A 17,523-nucleotide genomic window follows, 5' to 3' on the forward strand; every position below is an offset into this window, starting at 1 on the left:
TTGAGGTGTTGACCACAACTCAAAAAAAACAAACACTATCTTATGCAAACAGATGAACATCAATGGGGAACAGCCTTGGCACTTCCATGTTGTTTTACATTTTTAAAGTGTAAGGTTAATCAAGAAATCCCTGTAACAGTTCTTTGAAGTGTACACAGCCAGGCTGAATCCTTCCTTCCCTCCAGCTGTACAAGCACCCACAGCAGGAGAGGTGGGACTGGAGGCTGGGGAAAGAGGATGTCACGAAATGGATGGGAGCCCCAGCAAAGGGAACAGCATTTGCTGGGCTGGCACACATGGCTGGCAGCCATCCTGCCAGAGGAGGCAGGTGAATCCGTGCTGAAACTGCTGGAGACCTCAGGAAGTCCTGGGAGCAAAAACTGTTTACTATGGCTGAAGATGGACAGGTTTTCTTGTGTTGCATTTGCTTTTTCTTGGGATTTCAAAAAGGCTCTTTGCTAAAATGTCTTCTGTTAAATATGAAGCAGTGGCTAACAAATGAAGTACTAGGATTTCAGTTTCCATTTGCTGAACTTCAACATATTCTCAGCCATGTTTCCAGAAGAGCACAATAATAGAGAGGTTAAACCCATATACTCTACTATAAATGTCTCACTGCCCAATATTGGATACGAGGATGTATCTGTTTCAGCATGCTAGCTATAAAATACTGGTCTAATCTCCCCGGGCTGATATTGCCTCAGTTTAGTTCTAACAGGTTTATCGCCACCTGAGGAATGGAGACCAAACACATGGGCTCCTTAATCCAGGAAGCATGAAGTGTCCAAACTCAGCATGACCTAACAGGTAGAAGTTTCCAACTGCCATTGCAGTTGAATAATTGTTAGGAATGTTCATAAAAAAAGGCTTGGACAAGGACATGTCCCTGGCTTAAAGGGGTCTAGGAGATGCTGGGGCCAGACCCTGCTCCCAGGGACACAGCAAGAGCACTGGAGGCACTAGCACAAGCTGCAACACAGAAATCACTCGTTATTAGGATCCAGGCTTTTCAAAAGTCATTAGCAACCTGGAAGAGAAGAATTTTGCTGCTGATGCTCTGTTTTGCATGATACCAATGCTGGAGGACAAGGGTGAAGGACTGTAGATCCAACAAGGAGGTGCAAAGTGATGCACACAGGAAAAATAACCTGAATGCCACATACGAGATAACAGGGTCTAGCAGATTATTGGCATTCCAGAATGAGATCCCAGTGCTTTTATAGATGGTCCTGTGAAAACACCAGTAGCATCAGAAAAGCCAACAAAGCTTAGGAAATCACCAGGAAAGGAAAAAATAATATGACACTGCACCATAAATCCTCCATGCTCCTACGTCTTGGATGCTGGGTAAGGTTTTGGTCTTCCCCATCTCAGAAGGGGTAAAACAGAACTGGAAAAGCTTCAGGGAGGATGAAGGATGTGGAATGGCTTCTGTAGGAGTGACTGCATATGCCAGTTCTGTTTGTCGTACATGTCGTACATGATCTCTCCTGCCATAAAAATTAGAGAGCATCAGATGATGCTGACTTCAACTGATGGTAGGTTCAGACCAGAAAAGAGGAGTGGTTTCCTCTCCAGACTCATGGTTCCCCTGCAGGGTTCCTTGATGCACAGTTTTAAGAATGTGATAAGTTTTTGTGAATTTAAGGGGGGGTGGGTATATATATATATACCTGTATATATATATATATACTTGTATATATATATATACGTATAGATATACCTGGTACCCTGAGCTGGTGGAAGGGGATGGGGAGCAGGATGTGGCCCTCACTATCCATGAGGAAATGGTTGGTGACCTGCTACAGCACTTGGATGTACGCAAGTCGATGGGGCCGGATGGGATCCACCCGAGGGTACTGAGCGAACTGGCGGAGGAGCTGGCCAAGCTGCTTTCCATCATTTATCGGCAGTCCTGGCTATCAGGGGAGGTCCCAGTCGACTGGCGGCTAGCAAATGTGACGCCCATCTACAAGAAGGGCCGGAGGGTAGACCCGGGGAACTATAGGCCTGTTAGCTTGACCTCATTGCCAGGGAAGCTCATGGAGCAGATTATCTTGAATGTCATCACGCGGCACTTGCAGGGCAACCAGGTGATCAGGCCCGGTCAGCATGGGTTTATGAAAGGCAGGTCCTGCTTGACGAACCTGATCTCCTTCTATGACCAAGTGACGCGCTTGGTAGATGAGGGGAAGGCTGTGGATGTGGTCTACCTTGACTTCAGTAAGGCTTTTGACACCGTTTCCCACAACATTCTCCTCAAGAAACTGGCTGCTCGTGGCTTGGACTGGCGTACGCTTTGCTGGGTTAAAAACTGGCTGGATGGCCGGGCCCAAAGAGTTGTGGTGAATGGAGCCAAATCCAGTTGGAGGCCGGTTACTAGTGGAGTCCCCCAGGGCTCAGTGCTGGGGCCGGTCCTCTTTAATATCTTTATCGATGACCTGGATGAGGGGATCGAGTGCACCCTCAGTAAGTTTGCAGATGACACCAAGTTAGGTGCGTGTGTCGATCTGCTCGAGGGCAGGAAGGCTCTGCAGGAGGATCTGGATAGGCTGGAGCGATGGGCTGAGGCCAACTGCATGAAGTTCAACAAGGCCAAGTGCCGGGTCCTGCACCTGGGGCGTAACAACCCCAAGCAGCGCTACAGGCTGGGAGATTAGTGGTTGGAAAGCTGCCTGGCAGAGAAGGACCTGGGAGTACTGGTTGATAGGCAGCTGAATATGAGCCAGCAGTGTGCTCAGGTGGCCAAGAAGGCCAACAGCATCCTGGCCTGCATAAGAAGCAGTGTGGCCAGCACGGCTAGGGAGGTGATTGTCCCCCTGTACTCGGCTCTGGTGAGGCCGCACCTTGAGTACTGTGTTCAGTTTTGGGCCCCTCGCTACAGGAAGGACATGGACGTGCTCGAGAGAGTCCAGAGAAGGGCAACGAAGCTGGTGAGGGGTCTGGAGAACAAGTCTTACGAGGAGCGGCTGAGGGAGCTGGGCTTGTTCAGCCTGGAGAAGAGGAGGCTCAGGGGAGACCTCATCGCATAGGTACCTTAAAGGAGGCTGTAGAGAGGTGGGGGTTGGTCCATTCTCCCACGTGCCTGGTGACAGGACGAGGGGGAATGGGCTAAAGTTGCGCCAGGGGAGGTTTAGGTTGGATGTTAGGAAGAATTTCTTTACCAAAAGGGTTGTTAGGCATTGGAACGGGCTGCCCAGGGAGGTGGTTGAGTCACCATCCCTGGAGGTCTTTAAAAGACGTTTAGATGTAGCCCTTAGTGATATGGTTTAGTGTAGGACTTGTTAGTGTTAGGGCTGAGGTTGGACTAGATGATCTTGGAGGTCTCTTCCAACCTAGACAATTCTGTGATTCTGTGGGGGGTGGGAGGGGTGAGCAAGTTCATGGATGAGGAATTTGCTGAAGGATACTGATCATTCTTCAAATGACCTATTTCATAAAATCCCTGAACATCAAAGTACCAGAAGCTGTGAGAGCACCCTGTGCTCTTCCATGGGGAAAATTCCCTGTGTGCTTTTCTTATTCTTATGCTCTTCCCCATATTTTTGGCCACAGTTCAAGACAGTATCCTGGGTTTAGTGGATTTGAGCCAATACAGCCATTTTCATGTTCTTCTGACACAGGAAATCAAAGAGACGTTCCCTTGTGAAGACGGATGTAATGAGCAAGGCATTGTGCATGAGTGATTTCTGTTTTACATCCTGATTCAAGCTAAACATTTAAAGATGAAGCCCAGAGTTCAAAGACTGAAGGATGGAAAAATTAATTGTGTGGAAGTGTAAGTAAAGTATAAGTAAGCACTAAGTTTCAGAAAACTTGTGTTATTAGGTTTCTCAGTAAAGAAAAAAAAAAAAGGATATCTCACATCCAATCATTTATGAACTGAATCAGTAAGCAATACTGACAAGACAAAAGCCACTTGCACCAAAATGCTGAATAAGCAAAGAAACGCATGCAATTTTGCAGTGTGTTCACAGCATATTTTGCCAGCAGAAAAGGGTCTCAGTCTTCTGGGTGATTCACTTGCTGCAATTTGGCTTCACTTCAGGGGTGAGGGTTTCAGAATTACTCACAGCCATGCTAACGAATCGGAAGTCGTGTAACGCTATTGAAATATGTTGCAGCTTTGCCCCCTTTGAACCCACAGACATTCTGAGCAGATGACTTAAAAACGAGACCTTGCCACTATTTTTTTTCCAGCTTGATTCAAGTTTCAATCCAGTTTCGCACTAGTCCTTACTTTAAACTTATTTGTTTGCTCATGGCTGATATGAACGATGACTCAATAAAACAATCTCAGTGCTTCACTGTGAAGAGACAAGTGGGCTTTAATTATTGATGATACAGTGCTCTTAGTCACTACCCAAGCCTTGCCAGCAGCCACAGAGATTTTTCCGTAATACCTTAATGTAGAGTGTTGGGGGCATGGCCTGAATGGGACACAGCAGAGCAAACCAGAGGGGAGCATTTTCTCTAGATCAGTGCTGCTCAAACTTCTAACAGGTGTAACTCCCTGATGCATTTGGATAATGCTCTCAGACACATGGTCCGTTTTTTTTTGGGTGGTCCTTTGGGAATCAGGAGTTGAACTCAATGGTCCTTGTGGGTCCCTTCCAACGCGGGATATTCTATGATTCCCATTTGAGTCTACAGATGCTTTTCCCTCCCTAACTTGACTTCCTACCTAAGGAAGAGGTATGGTAAATGAGAAGGACATGTATTTGTTGGTAAGAGATGGGAAAAAGTGATGGTCCTGTCCTGAACTGCCTGGCTGGTGTGAACACTTGCAGCTGGAAACTTCTCACTGCTTTGCTGCAGAGGAGTTTGGTTGCTGGCCAAACCCAAGAGTACTAGAAACACATCTCCAAGAGATCTTACTCTCAAGGGAACATCATCATCAAGGTCATCATTGTTGCAGTGGGAGAAAACAGTGGAAAACCATTCCATTACATTTGCTCTAACTGTACAGAAATGCGTTCCTCAATGTGCTTTTAGTTCATCTTTTCCTTATATACTTAGCTAGCTCTGACTTTTACAGTCCTGAGACAACTACAGAGAGCCAAGTGGTGCTACTTTTCTTATGATCTTGAGTGTTTTCAGTACAAGCTCAATGCACATTTGTTGTTAGAACTACATATATATATGTGGAAGCATACTGCCTTTCCTGAAACTAGACTCTAACACAAGAAAGCAGAAAAACAAAACAAAACAAACAAACAAAAAAGCCCTCAGGCAGTCTGTATATCTAAAACACTTATGAAAGGAAGGATTTTAGAGCCAAATTCAATTAATTTTAAAACCCCTGAATGTGTTCTTTTTCCTTCCACATCTCTGTCATTAAACAGCTACTATGCAGCCTGCATAGAGATGGACAGTTTCCTAAAGGAGTAAAATCTTTGCCCACCAAATCCTCCAGCAGAAGCTGGAGAGGTCAAAGGAGAGACTGCCTACACTATGGTAGGGATCCTATTGGCGTAGTTGCCTCAGTCTTGCAGGGCTGGGACCTGTGGTAGGAAATACCTGCTGGGATCTAGTTCAGTGCAGATGGGCTTGCAGGATAACTGTAGCTATGAAGCCACACAAAGCTTCTCTGCCTCACCAAATTCTGCTTCCAGGGGTAGAGGCTGAGCCCCAGGGCATATCACATGAAGTCACCAGCTTGGTGCATCTCTCCTGCAATGGGAAGGTGTGGTGACAGCAAAGCAGCCATGTAAGGTTTCCTCCTGTAAGGTTTCCTCCAACTGACTTATGCTTCACTACCAGTGAAATGGAAACAAGAGGCTTTAGGATGGGCTGAAAAAGGTTGCCGCTCCCCTGTACCTGCCAATTCCGAGGCACTGCTTCCAGATCGCAGCACAGATGTCACATCTTCATGCTGCCTTCATGGATGGTGCCTCCTCATTAGATCTGGCTAGAGCTCTGCAGGCACCAAGGCCTCATTTTTGTGAGGCTCCTCATTTGTGAGGCTCATTTTTGCTGTGGGTTGTTTTTCTCAGCATTGCAGTCATCTCTTTGTGGGTACTGAGGAGGAAGAGCAGCTCTTGCATGGGAATGTAGTTTTCTCCTTGTCCCTCACAGGACCACTGGTGACAGCCTCTCAAGTCCTCATGTTTTCTGAGATGGGGAGGCTTGGCATATTTTTCTCCAGTTTTCAACTACATGACCACCTTTGTTTGTTCCATGGAGCCTCCTTGGCCAAACAAATATTTTTATTAATACTCATCAGCAAAAATATAAACAGATACTGAATTATGTCCACAGGCTCTGTTCTGATTATTTGACCTTTAGTTTCTATTGACAACAGCAAAGTAAACAATATCTGTAGTGTCTCAATGCTGATTTCAGCCAGGAAAAAACAAGAACACAAAATGCATACAGTGAGCTATAAGCTATTAAACCAGAGACCTAAAGCCATCAAAACTGGCAGCTGCACTAAAAGTATTGATGCCAAGGGAGCAATGATTGTCCCTTGCAAAACGCTGCTCTTTGCTCATCCAGGAGGCAGGGATGGGATTGACTAGCATGGATCTACCTAGTGGTTATAGACTTGAAACATTTTTTAAAAGTGCTAAACTGAACTTGAGACAAGCATCTTCCCTCCTGACCATCAGGTCAGGTTTTCAGATGAACTCGGGGGCCAGCAGTTACTTTTAGGAGAGTAAATGGGAAGTGAAGACTGTGAAGGCGCCTTCTGGGTATCTACATAGATGAGTATCTTCATCTGAACACTTGGGCAGACCTCTCGGGCTCTGAGGCTGTCATCTACAATCTCTGAGGGCAAGACAACACTGTTAAATGTGTACAGTCGATTCACTGATGTCCCAGCACTAGCACTACAGTCACACGAGGTCAGGCTCTGTCCCTGGGTCTCCCCAGCATGCCCAGAGACAAGTGGTGATCCCAGGCTAAGAGCTGAAGACACAGCCTAACCAATGATCAGAGAACCTCTAACAGGATAAATCAGAAGGTGCAAAGCTAGTTTTCCAAAAGCGTTTGTTGTGGAGGATCGCTTTGACAGACCAGAGGTTGAATGTTAATGGAAGTTGGGGCTCTGATAAAATAAAATAAAATAAAATAAAATAAAATAAAATAAAATAAAATAAAATAAAATAAAATAAAATAAAATAAAATAAAATAAAATAAAATAAAATAAAATAAAATAAAATAAAATAAAATAAAATAAAAATAAAATAAAATAAATAACCTTGTTAAGAAAAATGACCTGTGATTGAACTAAAACAGGATGACAAAAAGTATGAAGGCCTTTGTTACAGCTGCAATAAAGTAGCCAGCAATTTATTGGAATGTTTTGATTTCACCATTGTGAATGTTTTTTTTAAGAAAGTGATGCCTGTTGCTGATCAGATTTAGCTCTGCTTTGGGCAACAGGTTGGACTAGAGACCTCCAGAGGCCATCTAGCATTAAATGATGATTATTAGGCAAGTGTTTTGCCTACAGGACTGGGCTGGCCCACAGAGGACTACAGACTCAGCAACTGCTCTCTGCCACCTTGTTTAGTTACATATCATAATTTAGGGAACTTGAAGCTACAGCTTTTCATAGAATCACAGAATCATTAAGGTTGGAAAAGATCTCCAAAATCATCTGGTCCAACCATCCCCCTACCACCAATGTCACCCACTAAACCATGTCCCTGGGCACCACGTCCAACCTTTCCTTAAACACCCCCAGGGACGGTGACTCTACCACCTCCCTGGGCAATCTGTCCCCTGACTACTCTTTCTGAGAAGAAATGTCTCTTAATTTCCAACCTGAACCTCCCCTGGTGCAACTTGAGGCCATTCCCTCTAGTCCTATCACTAGTTACCTCTGAGAAGAGGCCGACCCCCAGCTCCCCACAGCTTCCTTTCAGGTAGCTGCAGAGAGCAATGAGGTCTCCCCTGAGCCTCCTCTGCTCCAGACTAAACAACCCCAGTGCCCGCAGCCGCTCCTCTCAGGCCTTGTGTGCCAGGCCCTTCACCAGCTTCGTAGCCCTTCTCTGGACACGCTCCAGGGCCTCGATGGCCTTCTTGTAGTGAGGGGCCCAAAGCTGAACACAGTACTCGAGGTGCGGCCTCACCAGAGCAGAGTACAGGAGGACGATCACCTCCCTGGCCCTGCTGGCTGCACTAGTCCTGACACAAGCCGGGATGCCGTTGGCCTTCTTGGCCACCTGGGCACACTGCTGGCTCATGTTCAGGTGAGCATCGACCAACGCCCCCAGGTCCTTTTCCTCTGCACAGCTTTCCAGCCACCCTGCCCGAAGCCTGTAGTGTTGCATGGGGTTGTTGTGACCGAAGTGCAGGAGCCGGCACTTAGCCGTGTTGAACATCATCCCCTTGGCCTCTGTCCATTGACCCATCCTGTCCAGGTCCCTCTGCAGGGCCTCCCTACCCTCTGGCAGACTGACACCTCCCCCCAACTTGGTGTTCTCTGCAAACTCATTGAGGGTGCACTCAATTCCCTCGTTTCCCAATGTTGAGCTTCTTGAGTGAAGTGCTGTATGCCTGCCATAGAATTTATGGGAGAGAGCTGTCTTTGGCTGTTGCTCTGAAGAAACCACAGCTCCAAATTCAGCTCCTTCAGTGGATAAATGCAGAGCTTGTCAAAATACCAAGTGAGTGACCATCCTTGTGCTGGCTGGTTATGGTGGTCCACTGAACTCATACAGCACTTCCGAGTTTACAGTAAGAGTCTATGCCTCAGGTCTTGTTTAATTTTCTGACATCTCAAGACAGCAATGTTTGCAATACTTCACAGTTTTGCTACAATAAACAGACACTTCTAATGCTGGAATGAGAAAAAAGACTTGTGGGAGGTGAGGGTTGGAAGCCCAGAGCTCATCTGCCAGCACCACCCATGGAGAGCTCGTTGTGTAGGAGCCGTAATCCTCTCAACCAACTGGTCCTCGAAGGAGCTAGGCCAGTAATGGACTGAAGTGGGATGAACAAGAAACAAGCTGGGGCCTTGTTTCGGCTGCAGAGTGGCCTCTCCAAAAACACTCTGTCCACAGAGACATTACTCAGGATCTCCCTACCAGGAGATCTTTGAGGCAGGATGGTATAACCTCCTCCTGATGGTCAGCTCCTGAGGAAATCACCCCTCCAGTGTCTGAAATGAAGGGTGCTCCAGCACCTGATTACACCCACCTTCCTGAAATGCAGCATTCAAGGTCTGTGCCCCAAGCTGGGCCAAAGATTCCCTGTGATTCTTGTGAGCTGCCTGAGGAAAAAAAATACTTTTTGGTTGGGTCAAAGTGGCCAGTTTTCACTCGTGGCATCATAAGCACAGGCCACTCTACTTTTTTTCTTTTTGAGATGAAATAACCAATATTAGTTTTTAAAGAGTAATTGTTAAGGTTGATATGCTGTCTTGCTGCACATTCATTGCTTTCTGAGTTCATGTTCCCCAGGAGTTTGTTCCATATATTTTTTTTTCCTCTGCCTTTTCAGGCCTTTGTGTCAAGCAGAGGCAAAATAAGCAGAGTTGGGTTTCAGGGTATTCTTTAGAGCTGATCAGAAATTTTCCAGTAGAAGCAATTTCCATGCAATAAATAAATATATGTCTATTTGATAAACTTGAAAAAATTTTCAGAGGGTAAGTCCCAATGGATATTGCACTGGAGCAGTGGCTGGCTGCCCAACCACCCCAGCAGGTGGGTTTCCACCAGAACTCCCCAAATTCCCTCCAGCCCCTGGGACCCAGTTGGGCAAGAGGGACCTCAGTCCCCAGTTTTGGAGCAAAGCCAAGGGAATCAGTGATACAAGAGGCTGGGGAAGGAGCTGGGATGGCAGCTGGGAAATAAGTTCTTGACTGCTCCGGGGTGGACAGCCAAGGTGTTACCCACTGCAGGCAGCAGCCCCAGGGGATCTTGGGGTGCATATTTCACAACATGCTTCAGGGTTTCAGAAGGGAGCTATTTCAGGATTTCTGCTCTGAAAAAAAGAAAAATTAAAGAATTAAACAAAACAAAGAGAATCGGTAGTTTTGACTTTTCTACCTAATTGCAAGTCCAGCTGTGTGTTTCAAAATACTGTTGGTGGGTATCCAACAATGTCTGTGCTGAGACTGAGCAGAATTCATCTCACCTTGATGGTTTTGGTGGAGCCATGTTTTCCTCAGGCTGCTGCAATCAGCCTTGATCGATGCAGAACAACAGTAAGTGCCTCAGGTTGTTACATGTTTTGATGCAGATGTTTCTTAGGAATAAGTCTTGGGGCACTACATATTTGCAGACTCCTCTGTCCAAACCCCACTCTAAACATTCACACAAAGATTTGCTGGCATTTCCCAAAAGCCCTTAGCAGGGAGCTGAGGGATCCACAGGCTTGAAGGTGCTGTTAGATAAATAAATGTCTCCTGAGAGCCTTCACCTTCCCCCAAACCCACCCACCATATGTCTTGAGTGAGACTGCTGTGTCCCAGGCATTTTCCCCCATGGAGGGGTTATTTGAAAGAGGAATGTGGGCAAAGGATGTTTGTGCCTCTGAAAGCCAAAGTCTGTCGTGGTACACGTTATACGCATCTCCAAGAAGAGCTGCCCAAACCAAGAGGAACAGCCCTCGCCATGTCTCACAACCTGGAAAAGGCAGCGGCAAAACTCAGTGTTCTGTGTCGGAGGTTTGTACTGCATTTCAAGAAATGGCTTGGATTGGTTTTAATAGTATTTTAGCCTGCTTGGACAGTGTTACCTCTTTCTCTGGGCTTTCTTCCTCTCTGTGTGGGGAACTTCTCTGCTTTCACTCCCACCTAACCTGTCTCACATCTCTCCTTAAAACACACCTCTGTGACTGCATGAAGAGCAGGGAGCTAAAATTCCAGATCCCATTGCTTTATAACCAGGGAGAATAATAATTCACAGCTAGTCCAAAGAACCCTCAAATGCCAACGAACCCACAACTAAAGTGAATATCTTTGAAGACTGTGCAAAGAGCCCTGATTTTATTATAATGATTGCTATTATCAAAGAATAATATGCACATCTCAGTTAAATGTTCCTATCTGAACCAGGGAAGACTAATTAACAGGCAACTCCATGGCTGATATAGTCGGAGGGTTACGGTAGCTGCCTGTGCCGCACTGACCTTTTGGTAGATGTGAACTGGCTGGCTCTCCCGTCCCTCCCCCACAGGCTGGGACAGCTGTAAACATCCCCATAATAATGAGACAATTGTAATATCCTATTTATTTTCCATTAAGAACCAGCTCAGTGCAGACCTAGGTGGCCTGAGGGGCTGGGCAAGCGGAGCCGGTCCCTGCCCTCCTGCCACCACCCACTGCTGCTTACCCTGGGACTGGAGACACCCTGGGGTGGAGATCTCCTGTCCAAGCCCCTTCCCAAAGCCCAGCCGACACCACAGCTCCTCGGGGCTGTGTCCCAGCACACTGGGGCTATTCCTGAAGACAGAGATTCCCAGCCCACATGGGAAATGCTGTTTCCTCAGGGCCGTGTCCTGTGTTGCAGCTTGTGCTGGTGCCTCCAGTGCTCTCGCTGTGCCCCTGGGAGCAGGGTCTGGCCCCAGCATCTCCAAGACCCCTTCTGCACCATATTGCCTCTTTGCCTCTCACTAGCTTTTCCCATCCAGATTTTCCCCTGGGCACAGGAGCAAAGTGTGGGGAGGAGGACAGGAAGATGCTGACGCGTGTGGTTGGATTTCAGTTTGGACACAATCCAGAAAGGAGCACCAAATATTAGTAAACAGTGAAGGAAACATTTCCGTGTTTGGTGATAACTCCACTTCTCTATGGCAGCAAGCTTCAGTGGTTTTTCCACTAGAGAAAAAGACCTGCTCAGTCGCTCTGCTTAAACTGGAGCAGCTCAGAGCCTGAACCCCTTCAGATCCCGGCCATCAAACTCATTTCTCTCTCCCTTGGGACACATCAGCAACTCCTGATGATGTGCAGGGAGCCAAGTCCTGCAGAGCAGAGGGTGCATGCTCTCGTCCAGGGGCTTACAGGACCCTGCAGCTGTCTCCAGCATCACTATAATGATCCAGGCTGAAAAGGAAAGGGTTGGCCTATTTTGTTTCTTGAAAGAAGATTATGAAGCAGTTTTCTTGCCATGTGCTAAAGAGGGAATTATTGCATGCCAATGAGATCTTTAAAGCAATGAAAAAGGGCCTAACTAGTCCTGGAGGTTCAAGCTACACCACCTGTAAGGTTAGAAACGAGACCAAGGAGTGATTCAAGCACTGAAACAGGCAACTGAATGATGTTTCACAATCTCTCAACATCCTCAGGTCAACCCTGGAAGCCTTTCTGAGAAGAATAGCCACTAATCTTGCAAAAACTAGAGGAAGTATAATGGCAAATGATTTTGGAGAACTGAATTGATGGCTCCTTCTAGCACAGAGAAGTAAACCCTATGTTTCTACACTCTTCACTGACTTCCCCTCAACAAGATCAAATTTAGGTCAGTGGATGGTACGGGGTCCTTGGTGGTACATGTTCACAGACCAGTTTTGGAAGACCTCAGCTGGACACATGTCCCACACAGGCCCTGATGGATGTTGATGGGATGGAGGTGTCCCCAGCATCAAGAAGAGCAAAACTGAGAGGATGAGGCTCAAAATGAGACTTGAAAACAATTTTTGATGAGACAGCCTCTATACTGGACAAAATGCTTGCCTGAACAACAACGAACTGCAAATATAAATGACCAGAAGGAAGAAGCAGCAGGATTTGCCTGATTTAATGCTAAAGTTTATGAGATGGTGTGAGAAACCGTATGACATAATAGTCTTTCTTGACTTGAAATGTCTCATCTTAGCATAGCTTATTAGTATGTCTATGGCTTAGCATCGCTAACTCTGTAATTTCAATGTGTTCTCCAAATAACTGATTTGTATAGCACTTAATATGCTGACAGGAACTGGTTTGAGTCAGAGAAGTGACATTCAAGGTAAAAATTCTTATTTAGGCAAATTGTGAGAGCTGGACCACTCTGGTTGTCCAACCATGTGGCTGCTTGTCCACCCATCAGCTTGCGGATTTAAGGCCAGAGAGCAGCAAAGTGGCATGTTCCACAGGTAAAGCAGTACTCGGCTACCAGCTCAGAGCAGTACAGAAGATTGGGAAGGTAAAAAACACACTAGTAAAACATCATCAATGAAATCTGCAATAATAATTATCAAATGCTAATATACCCTACCTCTTACACTAATTTGCTTTACGTGCTGCCTTATCCAGCTTTTTACCCAATAGTGTATATTATGAAAAACTAAAGACACACATTGAGTTGCTCTTCATCTTTCTCAGATATTTGCAAGTTAGAGCAGATAAGAATGAGAAGGGAGGGCAGCATGGCATGATGCTGATGAAGCAGGGAGAGTTTATGCTGGGCAAGCTCTCCTGGTCCTCTCTTAAGCATGCTACATTCTGTTAGGATTAGGGTTAAGATTAGGGTAAGCAATGCTTTCATAGTATGACAGGTAGATTTACTCTAGATGGGACCTATGGAGGTCTCAAGTCCAGCTCCTGGTCAGATCGGGGCTAAATCCAAAGTTAGCCCAGAGTGAGGTTGCTTTGTAAATTGTCCAGCTGAGCTTGTCTTCACTTCTGTTTTAAATGTTCCTTTTCATTTTACAGGTTGAATGTGTTGCTTGCAGCTGTGATCTGAAAGAGCAACACGGGGTGTTGTGGCCATATTTCATTTCATTTCATGTGGCTTTCCGAGTCTTGTCAGGAGTCCTGTCCATGCGAGAGAGCAGCTAGGGAAAGGAAGAAGATGCCTGAATGTTTTCTGGTTAAATGAGTCCTACAAGTCAGGAGGGAGATGACAGCAAACGACGTTGTCTTGCAAGGAATTAGGTTAGTGAAATAAACATCTGACCTTATCCAAAAGTGAGGCAAAAGCCAAAGATCATCTTGTGGTGGAGAAGATGAGTGGCAATTCTGAGTGCTACTTGGCAATGAAGAAGTTACTGGATCTTTTTGGAGAACTGTCCTGACACTACTGAAGTTCCTGGAAGGCCTTCTGTTATCCCAGCAATTGAAGATGCTTCCTTCTTTTTGATTGTAAGCATTTCACCTAGCAGTGCAGTTACAGTGGAAAGCCTTGGTAAGTGGAAACCAGTAGTATGCTTGTAGATGGACCCACCCAGATGAACCCATGCTAGTCCTAGGAAGGACCTTTGCGACATAAGTAACCTGGCGGAGGCATATAGGCCAGCAGGAGCCTTGTTCAGCAGGTTAGGGAAGGTTTCAACCCTTCTTGTTTCTCCATAGTGGGTTTAGATGACCAAAGTCATCAGGAAGGGGTTCAACTCACGAGGTGGAAGGTAGAAGCTTACCGGGCTATGGAGCTAGGCTTCTTCAGGTGAGAGGAGTCACCTCAAATATACACTACATCTCTGGTGATGCTAAACGATATGCATGTGAGGTCCTCACTGACCCATCAGTGTTAGCTGTTTTGGTTCCTGTGGATTATCCACCTGTTGGGTCAACCACACTGATATACTGGCCATGATGCAATTATCAACAGTCGTTAATAGTAATTACTCCACTGTTATTGTTACTACTAATAGTGATAATAGTAATAACAGTAGGAATAATGGCACACTGCCATTATTAAAGGTGCTACTGACAGCCACCTTTGTGGCTGTTGCACGTATGGCTCCTGAGAGACCTCTGGGCTGGAGAGAGGGATTGTTTTGCCCAGTGATGAACAACATAAAAAGGATAAAGCACACAGCTTCCAAAAGAAAGGGCTCAGCTCTGCACGGATGGGCAGCTGAGATGTCTGGAAGAAAGACTTCAAACTGACACACATGGTATCTATCAGCAGGATGGAAGGATTTTTCCTTTGCAGTTATTGCTCCATCTCTACATGCGCTGTCAATACGAACAAGTCTGGGGTGGTATGCATGTGAGCTCTGCTTGCTTGCTGACAGTTACACTTTTCTCCATCCAGGATGTATTCAGGTGTGTTATCAGACAGTTTTACCCCAGGCTGCTGGACTGGGTTGCATTTCATTTTTCAAGAAGGAGGGAAGGGAGCTACTGAATCTATTTGCAAGCCAAAAAAATTGTACATCGGCTATTAAGGACAAAGTACACCACTGGGACCCACAATGTGCCTCTCTCCGATGTTTACCACCAGGTGTATAAGATTAGTGATGGTTTAGAAGATGCCATCAATGCTGCTAACAAATGACACGTCCCTTTGGGAACTACTGTCTCCAGTGAGATGACATCACACAAATCACCTCCAGCTTTTGCCATTTGAACCTCCTTCCTACACCCTTGTCCTACCTTTTCTGGTTTATACAGATAAGGGGCTTTGGGTACAGAGAGACTGCTAGAATAGCAGCTCTCCACCACCCCACCTCCCAAAAATACAGCTCCTTCCTACTCCTTCGGAGGCTGGCTCTATCCCGTAGGATGCCTTCACAGAGTGTGGGACTGCCAGAGCCCCTGCAGCTGCCTGGTTCGCCTTATACTTCAGCTGGGTTGATGCATCTGGATGCCTTTTTATGCCTTTCCCTAATGTCGATGGTTTTGCTTTTTTATAAATCACAAATAAAGAGGAGTGTGGCACCTGAAGTCTCAGCAGTGCCCGAGGTGACACTTCTCTGTGGTTTTATTTCAACAGCCTGCACGCTGCTGTCAACGTGACCACCACCAAGGTGGAATTAGATGAAATACTGCAATATAGCAATTAACGGACAGAGGCCCATTACCTCCTTCATTTCTGGGTGTGGGTTGGCCAAGTGGGGCAGGACCCATGCCATGGGTCAGGGTGCTCTGAGTCACCCTCCAAACTGCAGCTGGAGTGCCGCAGAGTGAAAGAGATGGATGCAATTTGGGGTCCGGCACCTTATCAGTTTGCATGGGTGGGCAGAGCACAAACAGCATCACCTGGAAGTAGCAGCCTAAGTAGATTAAGAACAATTCACACGTGTAATGGGTTAGACTCCCAGTTTCCCTTCTGTGGCTTTTCGTAATGCAAGAAATACCTGCAGGCTGTCTTAGCCCTTAGTGTGTTCTGGTTCAAGTATGTTTTGTTTGCTGTCCTCACTTGGTTGGCGTTGGGAGACATTGATGTTGGGAGGTGGAAACACCTCCTCATCCTGGGCATCCTTCATCCTAGGAGCAAGGGATTTTGAGTGTGCAAGCTGGCTGCCCTGAAGGATGTCCGCAGGACTGTTTTTATCATAAACCACCAAAAATCAACCCAGAACGTGTGGACTGGTTGGGGAGAGAAAAGCCCTGCTGACCACCCCACTCTGGATGGGTCCAAGCAGGGTTTTGGGAAGGAGACAGAAAACACAGCGCCCACAAGGGAGTAAATCCAGAAAGGAAATGTGGCTTCCAGAAGCTGGCCCTACTCACCAATCCAGAGACACGGAGCTAACACAGCCAGAGGAAATTCCTCACACAGCCTCCCCACAGCTGCGGCTGGCCAGGGAAGCCGATGCTTGGATTTACAGAGCTTTGCTGTTCGCAGATTCCTCTTTCACAGAGCTCACCTCTGGTTCACCTGGCAGAAGAAGATAAGTTTGCCAGTGCATTTCAATGAGGTTTGCATATAGTTTTTACCCATCTGCTCTGCTTGTTGGGCTTAAACGCAGCTAACAAAAATGCGCTAAGGCATAGATGGAGCCTGGCTCTTTTGCTAGCAATGGTCAACTGGGAATAAGAGCTACTTCTTTATAGCAGATGTGTAGCTCAAAGTTCACCATAAGTGCATTCATATTGAGAGCACAGCGCACATTGTTCTGCAAGAAAACTAGGCTTAGCCCTTCAAGAGACTACAGAACAACTGATTTCATTATTCAAAGAATAAAGTGAGTGACAGCAAGCCAAAATTAACCCTCTGGTCACCCTCCTAGTGGGGATTTGTTTAACACCCTTGGGTTTTGGATGTATGTTTTGCTCATCTGTACTCACAAAGGGGCGTGGAAAATCTGGGCATGCCATCCAGTGTCCCGTCTCTGCTTTTCTCACTAGTACATGAGCTAAGTATCACATTCCTTCAAAAGTCACTCATTGTGCTAAGGCCAGGTGGAGCACCACGCTCCACCACCAAGTCCTCTGTGTTTATGCTGCATCAGTGCATGAGGCTGGAGGTTTTCATCTACAAATAGGACCTCCAGGGAAAACCAAAGCAACAAATCATGCTTTTTTTTTTTTTTTTTCTTTTTTAAATTACCCATGCAGGAATGAATCATTTTCATAGACCAAATTAAGAAGTAATACTTGGAGGCAAGTAGAGCAAGAGAAGTACCATGAGAAACAGGTATTCTTAGATGTCTTTGAGGAAAGAAAAGAAATATAAGACATGGATTACTTTCCTACAACTGCTAGCAAACAAAACACTTCAACTCGTAGCTCTTTGCTGATTGTTTGGTCCCAAAGCATGGCAGCTGCTCCCAGGACTGTGAGAGCAGACGAGGCTGAACACCCTGGTGTTTAACAGTACCAGTGACTGGGAGGAAGGGGGTTTGGCTCCTGTGGGGATGAATGCACGCACCTCCATAGCATGGGCCTTGCAGGATGAGGCCCACCTGGCTTCATCTTGC

At 46.3% G+C, this 17,523-nt stretch overlaps 1 protein-coding gene across 2 annotated transcripts in view; it reads right to left on the reverse strand.

The window, feature by feature from the left end:
* Positions 1 to 3,351: 3,351 nt before the first annotated feature.
* Positions 3,352 to 17,523, reverse strand: part of RNLS (renalase, FAD dependent amine oxidase) — a 100,686-nt gene continuing 86,514 nt past the window's right edge. For both annotated transcript variants that reach the window (XR_013953158.1, XR_013953159.1), the window contains exon 10: positions 3,352 to 16,481. The gene's annotated coding sequence lies outside the window, so the exon portion shown is untranslated. The remainder of the gene's footprint in view (positions 16,482 to 17,523) is intronic.

The sequence above is a fragment of the Anser brachyrhynchus genome (assembly GCF_964034855.1).
Source record: "Anser brachyrhynchus genome assembly, chromosome: 6".
NCBI classification, from domain to species: domain Eukaryota; kingdom Metazoa; phylum Chordata; class Aves; order Anseriformes; family Anatidae; genus Anser; species Anser brachyrhynchus.